Below are 16,228 nucleotides of genomic sequence, written 5' to 3'. Positions count from 1 at the left end.
ATTTTCTTACATTGAATCCATCATGCATTTTTCTGGCAGCACATTTTTAATTACTTTTAATTTAAATATATGCATCCGCTGCTCAGATTGGTTTTGACACTGGTAAATTTAAAAAAAAAAAAAAAAAAGAGCAATTATTGTCCCTCTCCCCCTCCCCGTTCTCCCACACTCCTTCCCCTGCAGACAGCGCAGCGCTCCGGCAGCCCTGGCCCGGCACAGGGAGGTTCCTGCCGGTGAGGGTCTGGCCCCGAGCCCCAGCCAGGCTGGCGGAGGTGACGCTGGGTGCCCAGAGCTCCTTCCCCTTCGCTGCCATCTTGCTTAGGGGACGCGGAAACGCCTCGTCCTGCAAACTGGCTCCCGCACGTGGTTCCTCCGGACCGAAGGGGCTGCTCCCTCCACCAGCTGCACCCGGACCCCGGGAGCTCCGGCGCCGTGGCCTCGGTGCTGGGCAAGGGTTAAGGGATGCAACAACCACACTGGGCGCATTCATTACTACTGATGCAAAAATGACCATTAAGGAATCATGACAGAGACCCTGCTCATTTGTGGCTGGGACAAAGCGCAGCTGCCCGGGGCTGCCTAATGAAATCTGAAACCATCACATTTATTTGTCATATGGGTGTAACACATTTGCTGAGCACTCTAATAAATGTAATAATCCAAATATTCCTCCAGTTCTTTTCGAAGAAATACATTTATTGCCTGTGAAGCCTCCTAATAACATTTCTTAACCGGTTCCCCACCTGCCACTCTCCCTCGCCATGCTGGGAGAGGCCGGTTGCCACCAAGAGTTGAAGCCCAAACTCTCCTCCAGAGTCAGCAGAGGGGCTGAGCTGAGAGGGGCTCCTGGAGTAGCACTAGCAGCTGACACAAAGCTGTGGCTTTATCCACGTACGTTGCTCTGAAAGAAACCCTGAGCTTTTCCCTTTGTTGCAAATCCAGCGGGATTCATATTTTGTGCCAGCATGTGTTGCCCATGGCAGCGAATGGGCAGCAGGGGTGCTGTGTGCCAGGGCGGGAGCCCCTGACAGCCCCTGCAGAAGGTGAGAGTCTGTCATGGCCCTGATGGTGCTCCCAGTCTCACCGATGCCAGCAGCAACAGCCACAAGTGCCACCACCCATGGGGTCTCTGCCGTGCCGTCCTGGCTGCCCGAGGGAGACCATGAATGCCGGGGGCTGCGTGGTGCTCTGGTGGTGCTGTGCTGTGCCACACCATGCTGTGCCGTGCCATGCCATTCCATGCTGTGCCACGCCGTGCCATGCCATGCCGTGCCGTGCAGCACCAGCTGCTTGCTCTGCCCATGCCGAAGGCTGTGCCAGGCTCTGGCTCCTGCCCGGCAGGAGCTGCGTCAGCCTGCCCGTCCCCCTTCCTTCCCAGGCTGATTAGCTGTGACCCGGCGCAGGGAGCAGGCACCACATCTGGCCCAGGCCCCTGTAAACAATTAAGCCATGTTTCATGCCAGCTGTTCGCTTACAATTGCAGAACGGTGCTCAGAAGCTCTCCGGAGGGCCCTGTGCGAGGCCACCGGGTCACTACCAGGTCGCTGCCGCAGGGATACGGGGCTGAGGCTGGCCCTGCGTCCAGCCCGCGGCACCGAAACACCTCTGCTGTGTCAGGGCCCCACCGCGCCTGGGCTCCTGGCGAGGTCCCCGGGGAAGCGCGGCTGCAACCTGGCGCAGCTCGTTGCCCTGGCAGGTTGTGCGTGACTCAGGGATCAGCGCCGTGCCCAGCCCCTCGCACCCCAAGTCCCCCTCCGGAGCCTGGGCAGGGCCCGGGCCGGTGGCGGGGCAGGGAGGCACCGGCACGGCGGCTGAACGTGCAAAGCGAGCACGGAGCCGGGCGGCAGGGCTCAGCGCCACGTGCTGCTCACAGCACCGGCCTGTGAAACTGCTCCGGTGTCGGACTGGTTTCCATTTCGCTGCATTCACAACTAAACAGGATTTATTTCAAATTTTCTTTAAAATTTGTCTTGAAATAGTCTTTTATAATTTAGAGACAGCTCTCATTTTTTTAAACATGAAACTGAAGAAAAGTTTGTCGAATATGAAACCCCATGGGGCTCCCAAGGGAGCAAATGAGCAGCAAACACTTTCCCCAACCTAGAAGTTGTTTTACCCAGGAAAACTTTTAGCTAGAAAGCCGCACGTTGCTCTGTGTGGCACCAGTTCGCTCTGACACTTCGGAGGTAGCTGAGCATCAGCTGCCAGCAAACACGGGGGGCTGTGAGCCAGGGAGGGGCCTTTGGTACCTCTGGTGATCACCCATCTGCAAAATATGCCAAAATTCAAACATCTCCTATAGTCCCTCCCATGACCGCAGGTTTTTCCCATACCTGCTCTGCCGGGGCTGGCAATGCTGGTGGAAGCAGGAGGCAGACCCTTGTGTTAGCAGAGTGTGAGCTAGCATTTCACACACCACCACGCCAAACAGAACTTTGATATGCTAAGCAAATATTGAACTTTATTGGTTTAATTTAATTAAAATTTATTAACCTTTTATTAAACATAAACCCTCATTAAAATTCTCATTCCTGTCTCCTACAACAGCACAGCCATATTCTCATTTCCAAGCTCATTAAATATCACCCAAAGAGAGCCTATTTCTTGAGCACTGATTGTTGATAAACTATAATATTAACCCAGGCGTGTCCCAGAGACTTTGGAAAGAAGATGAAATGAAATCCAAACACGAGCCCTGGTGCCATCATTTGGAAAGGAAACCTAAAAGAGAAACAAAGGTCCAGGCTCAGCCCCCGCTGCGGCACGGGGACATGTGCTTGTGCAGCCAGGCTCTGGGACGCCATCCAGAAACGGCACCATCTTCTGCAGAGCAGCATGGGGCTCAGCGCCTGCGTGGCAGAGGCTTCACGTTCAGCTCGTCTCTGATGGCAGTGCTCAGCCCCGGTGCCACCCACTCCCTCCTGCCCACAGGTCTCCCCTTGCCGCCTGGCTCGCCAGTGGGTCCCATGGCCGGGACAGCCCTTGGCAGCACGCGGCAGGGCCGGCAGTGGGGCCGGCTCCCGTGGCGCTCGGCAAAGGCACCGGGCACAACGTGAGAGCCTCCATGGAGGTGAGGAGCCGGACCCCAGCCCTGTGTCCCCGGCACGGTGCCGCTTCCCACAAGCAGCACTGACTCGGTGGTGATTTAAGAGACACGGCTGCCGCAGTGCCGAGATCTGCTTGGTGAGTGGGTGTCCCCTCACGATGCATGATGCATCTCCGCTCTACACCCTTCTGCCTCCGCCCCAGAGATCTGCGAGGGGACCCGCGAGCCCCAGACCCGAAGCGGGTGGATCCCTGCTAACCGCAGCGCTGCAGCCACAGCAGTCCTCGGGCGCAGCCCAGCCCTCGCGCCCGCGCTGAAGCGCTCAACGGGAAAGGCAGTTTGGGCAGCTCTTGTCATGGCCCTGGCAAGAACGTAAGGGTGGCTGGTCAGCGGGCAAGCCGAACGGACCAAGCGGGCTGAAGTGGGAGGCTGGGTGGTAGCCAGAGGCCAGAGGCATGGGCAGCCATGGGCAGCCGCAGGCAGGGATGGTCCTGGCAGCGCAGGGCTGCCTGCCCTGCCTCTGCAGAGGCCTGGAAGGGGCCGGACCGATGAGCACAGGCTGCACGTTGCTTTGCAAAGGGAGCTTTGCAGCAGCCTCTGCTGAATTACTCATGGTTCAACATCCCCTGTCACATGGATATTGTTTTATTTGAGAGCAAACGAAGCACAAAGCCTGACGCTCTCTGTGGCAGCTGTTGGGGTTAATCTTGGGGCCCACGGATCACTCCAGCCTGCGAAATAAAAAGTGGGGAAAGCCTGCTTTAGGGGCGGTGCACTTCTTGCCATGCAGGGTCAGCCACGGTTAACCTGGCCCATGGCCAGGCACGGCCCCGTCCCCTGGCCAGCCTCTGGGCTGGCATGACACTGGGGCCTCCATGAGGCACCGCAGAAGCACCCATAGGTGCTGGGAGCAAGGATGGCCCTGCTCCAGGTGTCGGGAGTGAAACCCAGCTATTGTCCTTGACGCTGTCGGCACTCCCTGATATAGTCAGCTCCTTTTGCTCCTTCTCCTTGAGCATCCTCTCCCCACCAAGGTACACATGGTCCATCACGGCCAGTCACACCTCAGGGCACAGTCAGCATCTCTGCTCTCACACAAGAGCAGCTCAATGCTACTGCGGCTCCGGAGCAAGACAGGGACACCACTGCACCCCAGAGCAGAGCGGGACCGGCCCAGGAGACCCCAGCATCCCTCTTGGCTTGACCTGTCTTTGCTTGATTAGCGAAGACAGAGCCCTTCCTCCGCAAACCCTGGAAGCAGCACTCCGGCTGGAGAGGGAGCAGGGGGCTGCAGGTCAAATGGCTGGAGCCCTGATGAATATGGAGCAGTGCAGAGCAGGTAATTGATTTCAGGGAAGTGGGAAAGGGGCGAGCCGTGACAGAGGTCAGTGGGACTGAGGGATCTGTCAGAAAGGGCAGCACGGGGGAGCAACTGCATTTCTCACAGGAGGGAGAGGGGGGACAGGTACCCACAGAGACCGAGCTGCACAGGGGCTTAAGAAAATGGGGTCTGTCCAGTGAGTTCCAGCTTGCTCGGCTCCTTCATCTCCACCTTTGGCTGGAGCATCTCTAGCTGCAAGCAGTTCGCCAAAAAATGACAAGACTCCAGAAATTTGGACAGAATCACTGCATTGTTTCATGCTCTTTACAAAGCCAGGTCTTTTATTTCAGCATCTGGGGATGGCTTTGGAAATCTTGTCCTCTGTGTTCTTAGAGCTTTGCTCCATGTTGCCATGCGCTAGTCAACCCGAGTCCCAGCCACGGAGTGCCAGTTGTGATGGTGCCTTGGACCTTCCCCAGTCCCCAGCCCACTCCCTTCTTGACTGCTGAATTTCCCGGTTTTCCAGTAACACAAGGAGCAGGTCTTAAAATCTGTGCCTGCCACCTCCAAATTACACAACCACGGGGAAGCGGTGGCACTTCTACAAGCGCTGGAGAAGCTTGTGCTGCAGTCAACTCGCTGTTGAGTTACCGAAGCAACTCGGCACGTGGCCGCCTGCCAGCTTCTCCTGCCAGGCAGCGGTGAGAGTCTGGGACCTGCCCTAAAGGATGGTGCTGGCTTGGTGCACAGCTTGACCTTGCTTATCACAGACAAATTCATGTGCAATAGCTATAAAGAAAAGATATGTTAATTGTGCCACATAAAATCTGTGATTACTCTGGCTAATCTGTCAAAGCTGGGAAATATTGACTATTGTGGAAGGAGACCATTTGCTACCGCATCTGTGGAGCTGAGGCGGCTGAGCGGCTCCTGGCCACTGAAAGCATTTGCAGTAGGAGGGAGCCCAGAGCTACACAGAGGAGCAGAGGCCGCACTGCTCCGGCGAAGGGGCAGGACTGCAGCGGGCCCGGCAGATTGAGGGGCATTTTTGAGACATTTTCCCCTAGAGAGCAGGACACACTCAGTCCTCAATCAAGAGCATGGGTGGTGTTGTCATCTAGCAGCTTCCACAGATGGACACTCACTGGCAATGAGAAGGGCCAAAGAGGTTTAGAGAAGGCAGGGGGACACTGGTGTGCTGTGGTTCACCCGGTGCTCGCGCACTCTGGAGCGTATGCAGTGCCAGCGGTCAGTAAGTAACCCACCCTTTCTGCTTGCAACTACAGCATGGGAAGAGGAGGACAGAGGTACGTAAGGAACGCTTCACTTGTTTGTTTTCAGGCTGGTCCAAATCTGACATCTCTTCCTAGATCCTATAAAAGCTGCTCATGAGCTGCTAGGGACATATTTTAGGTATCTTCATCCTATCACAGCAGAATGACCCAAGCCTGTAAAAGATTTTTTTATTGATACAGACTGGGTATGTGTATATCACTTGTGGCATCATCCCACCCCTGTTAATAAGATTAAAAGCCACTGCTTGCATGTGCCAAGCTTACCAAATCATTACCTGCTGTATATTAAGTGTTTAATTGCATAAAATGACATCATGTTTATCTCTGCAGCATTAGCATCTAGTCTGCAGTGTCAAAGCGATAAACATGCGTGATATCATCAGTCATTATGTGGACTTAAAATCAATTGCTCTCACTGCACCCTCTTGTACAGAGAGGAGCACAATACATTAATGAACTTGAGCAAGAACCTAAGTGACAAGATGCAACAGCATAAATAATATCACTTAAAATGTGTTATCTATAACAATGAAGTGTCTCAAATAATAGAATTATGGATTCCAAAGAGGAAAGCAAGTTATTGAAATTCACACCATGGGAGCATCAGTGTGTGCTCATCAACAAAATCACCTATAAATTAATCTGATTTAATGCTGGACGTAGGTTGTATAAGACACCAACATCACTAATCAGCTTTATTTTATAAATATGTCCCATTATACAATCTATTTGCCTGCAGAACTTGACTAAGCAAGATTTTAAGATGTGGGTCAAAAATTTTTCCCCTTGCCTTATGATAATTTCATTTAGGCCCATGTAAACAGTTCTCTTGGCAACTTATTAGTCCCATTATTTCAGAATTTTCTTCAATGAACCATTTTTTAGCTATCAAAACATTTAGTTCCAGCTGGCTTCAATGATATAGACTTCAGACCAACTGAATTTATGAGTTTAACAAGATTACATAGTCAAATAGCCATTCCTTACAGAGTTCATATTTCTAAATAAACTGTCAGGGTACAACCCAGAACAAAGTCTATTAGAAGAGGACACGCAGAGTCCATTGACTTTAACTGTATTGATTATGGATAATTATTTGGTCTCTACTGTCTTCTCACATTTTTACAAATTTTCTGTGGGAAGTCTTAAACTTTATTGTTTACTTCTCAAAACAAGGGAAAAGGACAAGGGCAAAAATCCTTTCATCTCCCCTTAACCATTACGAAATCATCCCATGCCCTATGGCGGTACGAAAGTTAAGGCTATCTCGGAGTGAGAGCATTCATAGCTGGAGGTGGATTATTTGCAAAATCAAAGCCAAGCCAGATGACATTCTGTCAGGATAAACAAACCGTTCAACCACAAGACTATGAGTACTGACCAGAAAGAAAAGAAATATCTTGCACCTAGTGTATCAGGCACTTCCAGTTCTGCAGCCATAAAGACAGAGAAATCCAACGGCCAGGCGCAGGCTCCTTGGTGCAGCCATTACAGCGTTATGTCCCTTGTTCTTTTGATTAGCAGGGAACATCCCGCTCCTCGTCCTCCGCCCTTGCAGTCCACCCAAGCCAAACGACTGGAACATGCCGTGACACCGCAGCCGGCAGAAGAGCGTGCGCTGCCGCTCAGGCTTCGGGCTGTGTGCTCGCCGTGCTGCAGAAGCAACGGGGCATTTCTGTGCCCCCCCAGGAGCAGGTTCCCCCACCCATCAGCAAGAAACCTGGCCTCTGGACGAGGCTGGGCTCCCCACGTTGGGGCTGCCTCCTGCAGAGCCTCTGTGCCAGGAGCCCCCCCAAGTGCTATTCCTGGGGCCACCCCACCACTCCACACTGGCCATGAGCCACCATGGCCCCTGCTCCCGTCAGGCCCCCCTCGCCCTCCTGACGGCAGCTGAGCCGATGGGGACACCCTGGCACCCGCTTTGCGGGACTTCTTCCCTCTAACCCCGTGCTGTCGTTTCATGCCTGGCGTGCTGTCCCGAGGTTCACCCACCCCGCCTGAAGCGTCTTCCCAGCTCCAAGCAAAATTTCCACAGGCAACGGGAGCTCTGGTGGAAGCTGGAAGCTGGAGGCAAGGTGTCGGGGGGCTCCATGCCCACCAGAGCCCCCACAGAGGAAACTTCCCGAGGGGGCGCAAGGCCGCCGGCCCACATGTCCCCACGCAGCTCCATCCCCAGAAGGAGCCAGCGGGGCTTGGGGCTGCCTCCACCGTGACCCCCGCCGGCCGGGGGCGAGGGCCGGGCGGGTGGGTGCTGCGGGCAGGGAGGTGACGGGCCCCAAGGGCCATCGGCGTGCCCCGGCCAGGTTTCCAGCAAGACCTTCTTCCTCCGCCTTGGCCGGGGTCTCCTCACTCATCCTCGGCAGCCCGTGTCGCTCGCCATTGGGGGTCACTGTTCCAACAAAAGCTGCGTCTCCGCTGCTTTCTCCGATTATTAAAAACAATATTTCTGCTACAGCTGTTTCCTGATTTGGCTGATACGTTAAGCTAGAATGAAAGGGTTTGTTGGGAATTTTTTTTCTCATTTAGAGCAACTTCCTTAACTTCACTTTGAATTTCCTCTCAACTCTGATGAAATACAGTTCATCTGCCACCAAAACCTGAACCGAAATGATGTGAAAAAGAACCCACGAAAGGCTTTTTATGAGATCTCATTCTCCCTGCACAGGCAGCCCTGATCAGGGACTGTAGGCAAGGAAATAATTTCTTTTAAATGAGTGTCTGGTTCCCTTTATATTTTTTTCTTTCGCTTCAGATTACAAGGGAAAAAACCCAAGGTGTCAATCAGCTTTAAAACAGTTGAGCTGATCTTATTTCTCCTACATACTGTATTCAAGCCAAACATTCCCTGAATAGAAAAACCATAGAAAACTCATAATAGCTAAATTGGTGCTTTTAAAGCCCAAATTTAACATGCTTCCTCGGGGACATTTTCCCAGCATAGAGGAAAACAAATATATGTGATTTAGTGTCTATTATAGAGGTTAAAATCTGCACCTATTCTTTCTTACACCCTGTCACAAGAAGAAAGAGGGAATTTCGGGTGGGAGCGGTATCGGGAGGCAGCATTGCACAGGCCGGCAGGGATAGGCAGGGAGAGAGGAATTCTCTGCAACCGCAGAGCCTGGCGCAGCCAGGTGATCCATTTCAAAAGTGACACCATTTTTGCGAGAAAACAGGGAAGATCTACAGCATTTTCCTTTTGAACTCAATAGAGAGTGGAAAGGAAGATGTTTTTCTTTTCTTTGTATTTAATTTTTAAATCTAGGTGTTCGCTGGCTGGTAATAAAACTCCGTGCAGGAAACCGAGCGTGAAGCGGATGCTCGGTCAGGCGGTGCAAGGATGGGAGCTGCAGGACCGGGCCCGGGACATCCTCGCTCTGCTCTGGGGAGCAGGGTTTCAACATTCTCGGTCTCGGTTGTCCTTGGCATTGGAAGGCTCACAGTCCCGTGTTGGGGCAGCCCCTGCCGCTTGTGCTCTCATCACGTTTGCTATTTTGGTTGTACCTGGGCTAGATTCAGAGGCCATCTCCTCCACCTCCTCCTCCTCCTCCCCAGATAGTGTCATCCCTGGTCCTGCACGAGTCACTGTGCTTAATGCTCTCTTCAGCTGCCTGCAGTCAAGCAATCGGGGAGGGGGAGCTATTAAAAGCCCTTCAGCCAAATGGGGGCTGGCTGTGTTCCCGGTGCAGCTGAGGAAGAGGTGGATGGAGGAAGAGCAGCAGTGGTGGCTGCAGCCTCAGGTTCCCTGAGCTGGGATGATACCTATGGGCATCTCTGCCAGGCACACCTAGAGTCCTGGGTGCGTTGCTTGTCTGTCCGTCTGTCTCTGGTGATGGCTGTTAGTAGATTCCTTGAGAGAGGGCAAAAGAAGCAGGAAAAGGGTATAAAAATGATTAAAACAGTGTGTCTGACTGCAGCCCCTGGGTTCTTATCTGTAGTTAGGGAATAATAGGTGAGCAAAGGGAGTGCTGGTGGCTTTCTATTTTTTAATCTGCTTGCTTTCATTTTTCATACATTAATTCTTCCTTTTTATCTCTTGTGGTATTTTTCTTTTGTCTGTGTCATCTGTCCCTTCATTAGCCTATAAAGCTTCTCCTCAGCTCAGTTAGGGAAACTTCCTTCTTATTTCACCTTCTAATATTTCCACTGTCTACCTCCAGGCAATCTCTCCTACTACAGTGAATTGGAGAGGTACAATAGCTATTGTGAATTACTCCTTGCAGTCTACTCCTGCACTCCATATTTATTACTGGATTTACTTTATCTGCAGTGATGCACTGCTGCAGTAATCTGCGTGTCCGAGCACCGGAGGCTCCCGGCGCGGGGTCTGCAGGGCTTCCACGCCCCAGCAGGCGCGGGCACGCTGTGCTGAGCCCAGCCTCAGCCGGGAACTTGAGCCTGTCCTGACCCCGGGAAGCTCTGCTTCGTGCAGCCTTGATGGAGGAACTGCTGTGGAAGACTTCTTTTTTTTTTTTTTTCTTTTTTTTTTTTAAACTCAATGGAGGTTAAAATTACTTGTTGTTGTGTCCTGGAGCTTTGGCAAGGTCTGAATTGTGAGAACTCGCAGCGCTCCTGTTTGCAGCAATCAGTTAATCCCTTCTTGGGTTTACCCCTTCTTACAGAGAAGCTGAATCTGGCAGGGAGAAAGAGTTTAAAATCACTGTTAGCGGTTGCATAGGACCTAAAAGTTATACTGAGTGGGATAAGAAGAGTGGTAGCTGCCTGATATTTGGAACTACAGCATTTATTTGGGGCAATAAATTGTTTCCTCTCCCTCATCAGTTGTGTTACAGGATCTCCGCGATGACCTGCCAAACCAGTCTCTCCTCATTTGTGACGCTCCAGGCTGTGAGAGAAGCAGGCGGACTGGGTAAGCAGCCAGAGCCGGGCTTTAGGAGCTGGACTAAGCAATGAGCTGTGGAAGGGGAGCCCGGGTGGGAGCGCCCAGCGAGGCACAGCACCGCGGAGCCGTCAGCTCCCACGCAAACATGTACCGTTACTTATATTGCATTTCTTTGGATCCAAAACAATGAGGCATTCAAATAAGTCCTCTCCACTGATTGCGATGTGCCTGTAACAATTCCAAGTACGTACACTTCTAGAGAAGCCTTTCTGGGTCAGAGGACCGGAGTGCAAATTAGTTTGCTGGATCAGCTGGGGGATTTTTTTGTATTCACAAAAACATCACCAGCTTAATTTTTAAACTGCATTCAGACTTGTGCATCCTGCCTGCAACGAGGCTATAGCTAGAGTACTTCAAACAAATTGTATTCCTTCCTTTCTGGCTTTGCTTTGATTCCTTTTATTTTATCTTTAATTTGATTTTAAATACTGTGAGATGACAGAGGAAAGGGTCTCCTTGAGCAGTGCGCAGCATGCTAACTCTCCCATTTCAAATATACAGCATGCTTAGCAACTTAAACCAAACACAGCTTGCTTATTTGCAGCACGTCTAAACAGTTGTTCCTGAAACTGCAGCATGGATAAATGTTTAAATTCTTTAAAAATATTAGTATAAATCTTCATAGTATAAATCAGGACCTAAATCCTTCAAAGCTGGGAGAGAAGGCAGGGCCCTCTAGTCAAACAGACTCATTGTTTTGTTAATCCCAGGAAATATCTGGTTACCAGTGGTTTCTTGGTGTATCTCAGTCTAACGCTTATTTAGCCAATTAATCACCAGTTACAAAAAATGATTTTTGCTAATATTTTTTTCTGGATCAATAGATTTTATACAAGAATCTTTCTGCTCATTAGTTGGAGGGCAGCTCCTTGAAACAAATTCTGCCCGTGATTCTACCTTAAATTCATCAGTAGATATTAAATAGGTCATTGGTGTAATAAGGGCCAAATTTGCTTCTCATAGATCACAGTGGCCAGTGCTCCTAGGGTCTAATTATCCCATATTTGGTCAATAAGCCATTAACATACAGCCATGGATGTTAATAACCATTTCATGAAAAAGTCCTGGTAATTTATGAGATCAACATTGGTTAGGAAAATTAATAAATATTTCATTCCGTAAGATTTATCCGAGGACATTTCGGTCTGAGGGAGGAAGCGCTGGGCTGCGAAAAGGGGGCCCAAGCTCAGATAAAGGAAGAAGGATGGGGGAAAGAAAGCCCAAATGCCAAGCCCATGGTAGCTGGGTTTAACTTGGGCTAATAAAAATTTACTTCAAATCCTATAGCTAATAAATCCAAAGGGTGTATGAGGGAGTCCAGTAAAACCTGACTTAACATTATGTTAGTGCTATTAACAATATTTATATAGATGTCATTTCACAGGAGGGTTAAAGCTGGTAAATTATGGGCCAGGCATAGTGAGTCGCATCATGGAGCTGGCGTGTCTGTATATATTCAGGTACCATAGCCTGCCCCTTTTTGGGTAACAACAGTTTAAAATAACATGGAAAACGAAGATGGCAGGCTCAGAATTTCCAATAACTTCTCGTCTTCCTGTCTCAGTAGGCACTGCCTTGAAGTTTAATAAACTTCATCATAGGATTTAATTTACTGTGTTTACCAATCTATTCTTCAACTGATAGTAAATCTATTATATTTTATTAGGTATACAGCAGTTATAAAAATGTGACATATTTTTTCCAGCTGTGGTCTTTAGCAGCAATCATGTTTTGCACACTTCCGTGTTCAAAATACTTTCCGATGGCTAACAAACCTAGTGGAAGCTTGAATTTTACCTCGCAGTCAATTCCAAAATGCCAACTATTTTTAACTTTAGACTGCTCTTAAAAACCTAGTTATAGCCTGTTAGGCTTGGAAAGCCAGTTTGTGTCAAGAGAGAGTGGGATGGCTTAGCAGGATGGGCAGAGCCGCAGCGATGGCGCAGCCCAGGGCACCAGGGCTCAGGACCAGCACGGTGCTTTGCCAGGAGGCTCGCCTTGTAACGTGCTGCTGTTTCGTAGCCGAGTGGAATATCGGCTATGCCAGCCCTGCGTGGAGGAATGATACGCAGTGTTAAGTCTTGATTCAATAAGGTGCTTACGCAAGTGCTTAAAATAAAACAACACAAAACCCAGGTTTTTAATGCTTTGCTGAATTGTGCTGTTAATTACTTTTGCAGTGGGTTGAAATTACACACCTCACCTGGGTGTTAGGTTCTTCAGGATCTCACTGACAGGGATTTACACACTCAAACAGTGCGTTCTTACCAATATGATTAAACTAGATTATTTCTTTCCTGAAAAAAAATTGGGTTTGGAGATTAAAACCTAGATTGTGTGGTTGTAGAGCTGTGAAGAGCAGTCCTGAGGGTATATTCAGGACTACCGGCATGAACACTCCCAGCTTGGGAAGCTGTGCTCGCAGTGGCAGCGTGTGCTGTAAGAGCACGGCTGCGGTTGGGTCTGGTCGGCAATGCACCGATCCAGCCTTGGTGGATCTGGGTTAGTGGCACCCCCAGCGAGCTGCCCCCAGGCCAGCTTGCCTGGGCTGTGGCCGCAGCGGTGGCGGCGTTTAAAGTTGTTCCAAAACAGATGAAATGAGCTGCTTCCCTTGCCTTTGCTGTCTGGCCTGAAAACTTCCTGCAAGGGGAGCTCCTGGAGGAGATGCTGGTCCGTTTGGAAGGCAGGCGTGCTTAGCCAAGGTCTCCAAGCGATAGCTCTGTATCTGCAGCTCCTTTCTGCTTTAGCTCCTAGAGTCTCTCCTGGCTCGGTGCTGAAGGAGCTTGCATTGGGGGGTGCTGCAAACACTTGTAGGCCATTGACTCTATTGTTAATCTATGTTGAATGATTGCACTATTCCATCCTGCTGCCTCTCTCTGATTAGACTTGTAAATGAAAAACCATAAAAGTCAAAAATGAGAAAATAGAGGACAGAATGAGAGAAGGCACTTATCCCCCAGACGAGTGCCTGAGCACTGCAAGCAACCCCAAAGCCGAGAGCTGGGCGCTCTGCGCAAGGATGCTGCTCTGGGTGCTGCGGCTCTCCCCGTCCCGGGCAAGCACCGGTGGCGGCACCCCTCTGCCTGCCGGCTGCCGGCTCTGGGCCAGGGTGCCAAATTGCAGCGGGGGAAAGGGAAAGCAGCCGCTTCTGTTTGCACTAGGTGTTTGTGGGGTCCCTCCGATCAAATGCAGTCTGGCTTCAGGTCTTTACTTGCTGATTAAGTTTCACCGCCAGGTTTTTCCATCCGCTCCTTGGCCTTTATGCCCTCGGTGACACGGTGTCTATTGCCCCTGCCAAGACTCTCTTCAGTACATTAGCTTAGCTATGGGTAAACTCAGACATCAGGAAAAAAACCCCACTGACAGTTAATAGAGCCCTGTAGGTCCCTGACCCCTGGGGATAAGCATACAGTAGCTGGCAAAAAAATACATTCTAACATCTTGGGGAAAAGGTCAGAGTAGCAAGAGAAAATAGGCTGTTCATATTTTGTGGAATATTTATCAGGGCTTCAGGCTCCAGAGCTATGCAAGGGGGTAAGGGTCTCTAACCGGTGTTCAGACAGGGCTTCCCAAACGCTGCAGCACAGAGGTCTATGCGGCAAATTGCCAACAGTCAGAGGGCTACACATCATTTGCATAATCTGCAAGATCTAATTGTGTCTTTGGGCTTTTAATAAAATGGGATTGGTTTTATTTCAGTGGTTGGCTCATAATAAAGAATTCAGCATTCTCGGAATCAGAATGGATCGTGTGCGCTATTGCAGCCCTCCCTGTCGCCAGCCGAGACACCCGGCACCCCATGAGCCTCGTGCCCGTGTCCGCAGGGACCGTGGCTCTGTGAGCATCGGGGAAGGAACCGGGAGCCATTGTCCAGCTGTCCATGGCAGGATATGCTGCATGAGGAGGATGTCCTTTTGTCAGCCTAAAAAAGAGTGTATTTATGCTTTTAGGTTGTGGTTTTTTCCCAAGGTAAGTGAAGAGTAGAAAAAAGGGAGGAAAGTAGATGAATAAAAAGATTGAGAAATGGAAGAAGAAAGAAGGAAGGGTGTAAGCAAGGTGCTATGGAGAAAGAAGGAGCAACCACCCCTCAGCTTCCATTTGCTCGAGGTTTTACTGAGGCTCCTAAAGAGCCCAAGCGCTGTTCTGATCTTCGAGGCACATGCCTGAGTCCCAGCAGCACTGTGGGGACTGTCAGCCGCTGCTCCCCGCTTCCACCATGGGACGTGCGGGATAAGAGCAGCCACCTTGGCTCTGGGCTTGGTCTGAGTGTTCAGGCAGTGCGGATTTGGGAGGAAGCACACTGAAGCAGGGCTAAAGCATGTCTGGTATTGCTTAGGTGGTTGTACAGCACAGTGCACAGCCATAATATAATATTAACGATCAGTCTTGCGAGATGCGTAACCCTCTTCTCCGTGCCAGAGCTGCGCGTTTCTCCCTCTCCCTTCTGCAGCGTGGCTTTGGCTTTGCAAACCTTTGTTCTCCCCTCTCGGGTGGGCGGGCGGCAGGAGGTGCTCTCCCCGGCCCTCCCGCGGTGCTGCCATACCCGCATCTGCTTGCCTCCCACCTGGCTGCCTCAGCCCCTCTCAAATTTAGATCTCCCTGCTGGGAGAGCGGCGTGGAGCTGCTGCACAAGCAGCTTGGCCGAAAAAATCAATAATCTTTTCAATAAAGCATTTTATCCCTTATATATATTGTCTCTCATAAAGATTTTACACAGACAAAAAGTTCAGAAGTTGGTGTAAAAAATGTTGGGAAAAAGGTGAAGATACGTAAGTAAATTACAAACTTGAGGCTGTTTGCAGTACCTTGGGAAAGTGGGAGTTATATTGATGAGTTTTTATTGATTTACCATCATTCCCAGTGTGGACATTTTCTGGTCTATTATACCACAGTCGCAGCATATTCCCATCGCAGCACTAAAGAGGAAATATGGACAGCCTGACCTTGGCAATATGGAGATAATGAAATACCCTTAATGATCCTTCCAAAAGATTTTACAAGCCAACTTCAGATTGTATCTACTCTGTGCTATGCTAATTTTTAAGAAGACTTGCAAGCAATACCAGGGTTTTACAGCTGGAATCCTAACCGCGGGTATTTTGGGGTTAAACGGGACAGAAACAGGTGACCTTACTACCTGACAAACAGAAGTTGCTGTGAAAGTGCCTGGTGTTTCCAGGAGGGCCTGGGGTTATTTGTCCCCTTCCAGGGGATGGAGGTCTGTGCAGCCAGCACCCCGCTTTGCTCCAGCGCCCACCCCTCCGGTCACGTCGGGCAGGGCTGGGGCTGCGGCTGCCCACCCGCCGCGGTGCCCGGTGTGGCACAGCGGGGCTGGCCGTGCCACCACCGGCACCGGTTGCCTCGGCCCCGCCACGAAGCTGCAGCCCCAGAGGAACGTGCTCAACACCAGGAAGAGTTGCGGCACTTCAGGGTGACTTTGGGGACAGCTCAAGGAGATTTACCATATATATACCTGCCTGGAATTGTACCTAGCAGGGACATAAATAGTAGGTTTCAGTGCTCTGCTTTCTTCCTCTCCCCTCCCCGGCCCAGCTGGCAACACAATTACCAGCCCCAAAGTATTATTTTCTTAATAAAAATGTTACGTGTAAAGCAAAGCCACAAATGAGTAACAAACCCGTGCAGATTTCAATCACTCCCTC

General features: G+C 50.6%; 1 long non-coding RNA gene across 1 annotated transcript; it reads left to right on the top strand.

Annotated features, from left to right (window-relative positions):
* Positions 1-9,396: 9,396 nt before the first annotated feature.
* Positions 9,397-14,332, top strand: LOC127023539 (uncharacterized). Its single transcript, XR_007767458.1, has 3 exons — positions 9,397-9,461; positions 10,445-10,532; positions 14,265-14,332. It is a non-coding gene; the product is annotated as an uncharacterized LOC127023539 (long non-coding RNA).
* The last annotated feature ends 1,896 nt before the right edge of the window (positions 14,333-16,228 follow it).

Source organism: Gymnogyps californianus, chromosome 18 (assembly GCF_018139145.2).
Source record: "Gymnogyps californianus isolate 813 chromosome 18, ASM1813914v2, whole genome shotgun sequence".
Classification (NCBI taxonomy): domain Eukaryota; kingdom Metazoa; phylum Chordata; class Aves; order Accipitriformes; family Cathartidae; genus Gymnogyps; species Gymnogyps californianus.
Note: the sequence above shows the minus strand (reverse complement) of the source record. Positions and strands in the feature narration are given on the sequence as shown.